Source organism: Sylvia atricapilla, chromosome 14, assembly GCF_009819655.1.
Source record: "Sylvia atricapilla isolate bSylAtr1 chromosome 14, bSylAtr1.pri, whole genome shotgun sequence".
In the NCBI taxonomy this organism is placed as follows: Eukaryota; Metazoa; Chordata; class Aves; order Passeriformes; family Sylviidae; genus Sylvia; species Sylvia atricapilla.
This window is the reverse complement of record NC_089153.1, coordinates 14992384-14999605: the sequence shown is the minus strand read 5'-3', so window position 1 is coordinate 14999605 and position 7222 is coordinate 14992384. Positions and strand designations below refer to the sequence as shown.

Sequence of the window (7222 nt, the reverse complement as noted above, 5' to 3'; positions counted from 1 at the left end):
ATAAGTCATAAATAATTATCATGATGGCCAGCTTTGCATTATGATGATGTATTTTTATTACTAGAACTAATGTTATGAGACTGAGAAAGTCAGCACTGGACTGGGGAAGTAAAACACTTGGAGGAGATCTCTGGATTGTTCCTGAGAACAGGGCAGTGGACTAAATGACCCTGTGCTTTCAGGGATATTGCTTTTATGCTGTTCCATTATATTAATATTTAAATGGGGCGTTAAAACATTGATGACAAGTAAGAGCTTTACTGCCTGTGCATTATTGGGATGTAGGTCTTGCTCTGTCTGGAGCTTCAGGATTGCCCACACACGTGGACCAAGGAGCCCGTGGTGCTTTACCACATTAAGTGCACTTAACACCACCTCTGTGTGTTCCCTGATGAAATGCACAGGAAGCATTTTCAAACAAAATTGTTGTCTGACATTCCTCAGACTTGCAAAGGTGAGTTTGGGGCAGGTGAGGCCAGACAAACCTTGGAGGGAGCTGGGATCCAGGTGAGAGGCTCCCTGATCTCCCACACACCCGGGCCCAGCCTGTCAAGGGGTCACCCCTCGCCCACCCTTCTGACACCAGTCACCCACAGAGCCCTTCCGACAGCACCACCAACACGGGTAACCTTGTGCCAGGTGTCACAACATCTCCCTGATGTCACCCCAGTTCCCAGGAGCTGCATGAGGAGCTCTGCCCCTGCTTTAGTCCATTCTCTCTTCGGAAGGCGGCTGGAAAACGCGAACCACTCCAAACGAGCCTGTTGGTAAATGACATTATTTTGGAGAGGCTTAAGAACCATTTGTGGTTTCTAAGCTGTGATTCATGATCATCTGGGTCTGGTTTGTGATCTTTGAATGCTTTTGACTGGTGACTCTGTTGCAAACTTCCCGGGGGCACTGGTGGAGCTTGTTGCTTCTTGCCACTCTCCGGACTTCAAAATACTCAAGGCTCTGACAAAAGTAAATCCTAGCTCTCATCTGAGGGCTCAGGCAGCTTTTTGCCATTCAGATCCCACCCTGGCTGGAGAGGAACTGCAGGCATCAACCTCAGTGTGTCCCACAGTCCCACTCTATCCCATTTTCCATTTTACTGGGTGGCTGCTGCACGCAGCATCCCACTGGGAAGAGCCCACTGCTGCTGCTCTGCCCCTCCAGGGAGAGGAGCCCCTGGTGAACCCATCCCATTTTGTCCAATATTTCACTCACAGGTGGCACAGCAGGGAGAGGGCACTGAGGACACCAGCATTGGAACTGGGAGGCTCCAGCTCCCACCAAGCCACGTAGAGCCCCTTTCCTGGGTCTGTAGGAAATATTCAGCCAGAGATCCCTGGTTTCTGCTTGGAGATGATGTATGGACTGGTGAATTCAGCAAATTGTGGGACCAGTGGCTGAAAGGAGCCTGTGACAGAGTGGGGAAGGCTTGTCACTTGACAGCATCTTAGGATGTGGGTCACGTTTCCACTTCTTAGAGAAGAAATTAGAATAAAAGATTTGGTGCCCCCCCACCTCCGGAAGAACAGCTGCTAAAGGCTGGTAATGTTGAAAGCCCTCAATTAGGAAGAACACTAAGGAACTACACAGGAAGCCAGAAAGCTGCTCTGTAGCTAAAATAACTTCTGTGAGGTGCTGTGATAACAGAGTGAGACCGGAGGATAAATTGCCAGAGTGACAGTGCCTTCCTGCCTTCAAGGATGGGCCCTGCTGTGGGAAGGGTCAGGACTCTGCCAGGGAGTGGGAATGTCCCCGTGTGCTGTAACTGGGACTGATCCTTTTGGCAGAACCTCTTTGCACAGCAGGGTCAGGCTGTCAGGAGCAAATCCTACAGAGAAGAAAAACCAAAGGGAACTTCAGCATCACATCCAAGTGCTCTACTCTTTCCCACACATGCTGCGAAACTGGGTGGTGTTTTTTGGGTTTTTTTTTTTTTTTTTTTTTTTTTTTTTTTTTTTTTTTTTTTTTTTTAATACAGGCATGGAAAAAGAGAGTGACTTCAGGGTGGTTCGTTCAGACCCTACAACTGGTGTTCAGGAGAAGCTGAGCTCTTCCAGGTGCAAAGAGTGGGGCTGAGTAGGCTGGAAGGGAATTGACTGCGTCTGGGCCAAATTCTGATCAGAGGGAGTGGGGAGGAGGAGGAGAGGACTTTCAGGAAGACAACCAATTTTTCTCCTTGGAAATAAAAAGCTTCTGACATCACCTGCTGCTTATCTTGTTGCAGTGACATCTAGTTTCTTTCCAGGACTAAAGAGCACAACCCCGACTCCAATAGAAGCTTAATTGCTATTAATCCTGTTAATTGAATTTGGTTCTCCTGTGCCACTTTAGCACTCTGACTGAAGGAAGGAAATTGAACACAGGGAGACTGGGAAACAAGCTCAGCTGACCTAAGGCATGTGGCTCCTCCTGATATCATAAATATGTGCCCCCTGCACGTTTAGGGGGAGGCTGGATGGTTTGGAGAGCTAGCAATGGGGTGGCCTTGGGAAGTGCCTTGTGTGCTGCACCAGCAAGAAGTGGATCCTGGCATAATTGGTTGTGAGGCATCTGCAGGCTGAATGTAAGTTCTTGAATTAAGTTGATTTTCAGGTAATAATGAGACTTGGGGTAGTAGGGGACTAAGCATACTCTCAGGGATTGGCCTGCTTTTGTAGGGCTTTATTTGAAATCCAGAGTGTGATTTATGATAACTTATTTGGTTTCAAAACTGAGTGTGTAGGGGGGGTGGGGTGGCGTGTGTCAACAAAATTGATTTTTTTCTAGATGGTTCCTGTCCAGAATGGACCTTTCTGGGGTGGTTCAGAGGGACAAGGTTTCATGTCAGAGCTGTCTCTGCATCTGCCCCTGGGCAGAGAGGAGTTTGTCGTGTGCCAGCTTTGTGGGCAGCCCTGCTGTGCTGGTTCTTGCAGAGGTTTCTGTGCCCAACTTCTCCAGCAGGAGAACCAGAGTGGGCTCTCGAGAAACACTTCATTCTTATTTAGATTTGGTATATTCTGCTTAAGGAAAGGTTTATGAGAAGGGATGTTTTAGGCAATGAGTTCCATTCCCTTTTATTTATGTAGCTTTTCTCTCTAGCTTGAACTTTGTTTTGTAAACTGGTTTAAGTATCTGTCCTAGTGAATCCTTGGGTCTTTCACGTCTCAGTTATGACAAAGGTTAATGTACTGTTGGTCAAGATCTTGGAGGCCAGTTAATGGAAAAGCAAAACTGGGCTTGAGAAGGGCTTGGCAAGTAGATTTCTTGGGGAGGGGGATTCCATCTTCCAATGACTTTTATCAAAAAGAAGAGCAAGGTAAATGTTTAAAAGTTAGAGAACATGCTAGAGAGTCCACCCATCTGTTAAGAAGCTCCTTGTGGTGAATGTTAAGGGTCTGCTGAGTCCCTGAGGGCCCAAAGTCCTGCTGAGCTTGGTGGCTTTGCTTCATAGTTTGATTCTGGTCTGAGCCAAGCTGCAAAAGTTGCCTGGAGGAGTTCATAGGAGATTTGTGAGGGTGTTGCATCCTTGTGGGGTCAAGGTAAACCCCATAACTGTTATTTAAGGTGTTTTGGGTTTGTGGGTATGTCATGTAATTGCAGTATCCAAATGCACAACTAATCGTGGTGTTTGAACAGGGTGGGGTGGTCTCCCTGCTCAATTCCAGGGTGTTTCTAAGCAGCTTGGGCTCCTCCTCATGCCCTAAAAAGGTGGTGAGAGGCTCAGGACTGGAAGAGATGATGTCAATGCTCAAGGAAGATACACAAAATCAGGGTTTTCAGTGGAGAAGGAAAACAAAGCACGGTCATAAATTGTTTCTTGTCCTATCCCAGGGCTGGTATCTGCCTTTTCCTTCTTTCCTTGGTGAACAATATCAGCCTGTGACGTCAAATCCCATGGTATGCTGAAGGTCCTGGACAAACAGTGGATCACCCAGCAGCTCAGTGTCTGTCCCACACACCCACATGGAGAGAGGGAAGGGTCTGATGAGAAAACAAGAACATTAGACAGAAAAACAGCTGCTTTTTGGGGTCTGGCTTGCGTGGGGGCTGTGACTGACGAGCTGGGTGGTTGCTTGGGGACCCGAGTGGGAGGGATGGGACAGGGACCAGGTGACAGCAGGTGGCACTGTGTGCTGTGAGCCAGCCCCGCACTGTCCCTGCTCCTTGGGGCGCTCCTGTGGGAGCAGCACTGGGGCAGCCACAGCTCTGCTGTCCCTCCCTGGGGCCCCGTGTGCAGCCCGTGCTGGAGGCACAGACGTGACACCCTCTGTGTGAGGTGGGCAAATCTCCCTTTTTAAGGTGCTACTGTGATTCGAGGTCTGTGCAAAGCAATAAATTCAAGGCATGCTCTGAATACCTGTTTAGAACAGTACGTATAGTGATTCTTGATGCTAAGAAAAGCCTTCCCTCGGGATGGTACTTCTATTCCAGATCCAGAAAGGCTTCTACCCCCGCTGCCTCTAATAACTGCAGTTAGAGAATTGCATTTCATCTGCCTGAAATTCTCCTGCCACTTAAGCGAGACGCTGGACTGATTTCAGTTCTTTCCAGTATTGATCTGGAGTTGCAGAGCTTTGTTTAAAGGTTGCCCCTCTCCATCCAAAAAGGCTTTGGGATTCCTACATCTTCACAGGGTTTAGAACCGAGGTTTGGAACCTCGGGGTGAGTGGTAATGAGCAATTGTCAGCAGTCGGTGCTGAGCCACAGCCATTGGAAATGATGAGAAGAATGAACCTGGAAACCCTGCAGCTGTGGGTTTCCCCTGCCACCGGGGCAGCAGAGGAGCAGGAGTCCCACCCCTGGGTCAGCGGTGTTGCAAAAGCGGAGAGACTTCCTCTCACACGCTCTGAGGAACCCTGGGGACAGAAATTGCTGCTGAAGTGAAAGGGAGCAGCATCCCAGCCCTGCCTGGCCCATCCCACCGTGTCACGGGAAGAGCAGGAGCACTCCTGGGGCTCAGGCGGTCCCTTCTCCCCAGCCAGCAGCAACATTCCTGAAAAGGTTTTAATAAATGCAGCTGTCAGTGATGGTGGGCTCTGGCCTTCAACCTCTGCACAGCCTCTCCTGGCTCAGGGCTCTTGGGATCAGGGTGTTTCCTCTCCTTCTCCTGAGCACTCCGGGATGCTGGGGCAGGGAGAAGTGCTCATGGGCTTGTGTCTTTAACAACTAAAGAGTCATTTCAGGCAATAAAACAGGCTTTTTTGCCGGTTGCAGCTCAGAGGGACACAGTGGAGCTGCTGAACGTGGGTGCTGTGCTCTTTTGTTGGCAGTGTTTGAGTGAATCCTGGCAGATGCAGAGGATGGCTGGGGAGGGAGCACCACTCCCAATGACAGTGTCCCATCCTGAGTGAGCTGCCACCACGCTCTTATTTGGATTAGTTGTATTCTGGTTAAGGAAAGGTTTTTGCGAAGGGATATTTTGGGCAATGAGTTCATTCCCTCTTATTATCAGTGTGACCTCTGCTGACTTCCTGCAGTCTCCCAGCTGAAGGCCAGCTCCCTTTCCAGCTCTCTGTCTGTACCAATGCCTCAGAGGTTTGGAGGGTTCCCTAAACCAAGCTTTTCCTGAGCTGGAGGAAATAAGTGCAATTTAAAGTGCAGAATGAGCTGGGATGTTCTGCCCCAGTTTTTAGCAGAAGCTAAGCACTGCCAGCAGCTCATGCCGTGTTTTGGCTGTTTCTCTACCTGTGGTCACATCAAAGTTTGTCCCCTCACTCTGGAACTGTCCGTGTTGAGCTTTGTTTTATATTGCAAGATGTTGGACTTTTTCTGGCTTATTAGAACCACTTGCTGTGTGTGTCCCTGGCTCTCCAGCTGGTCCTGGTTGCTGTGTCAGTGGCCTCCTCTGTCTGTCTTGTCTCAGATAATTTTTCTTCCAGGTCATTGACTCGTGATGAACAGAAAAATGCTCCAAAAGCTGAATCATATGGGGCGTGGAGAAAACCAAAGTTCCTTGATTTAGGTGCTGTGATTCCTGCAGCATTTTCTGTCTGAGGTGCACCTGTCCATTCCTCTGATGGCCCCAGCCTGGGGCTGGGAGTCAGGTGCAGACAGCTTTGGGAGAGGCACTTAGCTCTCCCCTTCTCATTGATGGGGAAACAGATAAAGATGCTCACCTCCTTTGGAGGGCAGTGAGAGGATTAATTGGTTAATGCTTGTGAAGTGCTTTGAAGTTGAAATAGGGCAGATTGGTGCTAACCTGGATTGCAAAAGCTCCGATGTGTCATATGGAGGTAAAGGTTGTGCTGAGGAGGCATTGAAAGCCTTAAAATCCCTGTCCTTCAGGTCTCAAGCATCTCTCAGACTGATCTGGTCAAAAACAGGGTTTAGGGACAATGAAAATTGCAACAGAGTCCTTTCCCTCCCCATGAGCCCTGGGCCAGCCTTCAGCCCTGCTCACAGGGCCATGGAATGGTGGGGTATGGACCAGCCACACATCCTGCCAGGCCCTGGGACAGGGCTGTGTGGCAAGAAGGGCTGGCACGTTTTGTGATGAGTGAAATCTGGTTCCGGGTTCAGCACTGGGGAAACCAGAGCGGAGTGGGGTTGGGCAAGACGGGCTTCTCCCGGGGAGGAGCATGGGAACCAGCGCGCCCAAAGCAAGAATGTGTTTGGTGACCTGGGTGTCAGCCACGGCGGGTGGGGGTGGCTGTGCTGGGGCTGTGTTTAGCCTGGGTGTGTGTCCACCCACTGCTGGTTGCTCAACAGGCTGGAGGAGGCCATGCTCACTCGGCTGCTCGTGGTGCCTGAAGGGGGATGAGCCTGGTGAGGATTCCCAGGTGCAATGGGATGGCCCAGGGAAGAGGGAGCTTCCATGGGGTGGCCAATGCTCTGGGTTTGGGGCAGAGTGCTCCTGGGGTTTGTGTGTCAGCCTGCAACACAAGCCCTCTGCATTGTCCATGTACTGCAGAGCATCCACAGTGGGAGTCAAAACCCACTTTATTTTTCCCTGGAGTGGTGGACAGAGCAAGGCTTTATCCTGCAGTATAAGCAGTGACAGGAGCCAGCAGCAGAGCTGGCTGTGACACGTGGTGCTGTCCTGAATGAGACCAGACTTGAAACTTTCTTTCTGGAAGGACAAATACTGTGCAGGCGGGTCAGCATTTACCTGCCACCTCTTATGGACCCTTTGGTCCACCTCCCATGGCACAAAGCTGCTGGGAGGCTGCTGGGAGTAGAACTGTACAAGTCAGGCCTCTGCCATCCCATTTTTCTGCTGTTCATGGTCTCTAGTAAGCAGACCACCTCC

General features: G+C 50.1%; 1 protein-coding gene across 2 annotated transcripts in view; it reads left to right on the top strand.

Annotated features, from left to right (window-relative positions):
• The first annotated feature begins 2457 nt into the window (after positions 1-2457).
• Positions 2458-7222, top strand: part of LOC136367547 (serine protease inhibitor Kazal-type 5-like) — a 40662-nt gene continuing 35897 nt past the window's right edge. For both annotated transcript variants that reach the window (XM_066329273.1, XM_066329272.1), the window contains exon 1: positions 2458-2586. The gene's annotated coding sequence lies outside the window, so the exon portion shown is untranslated. The remainder of the gene's footprint in view (positions 2587-7222) is intronic.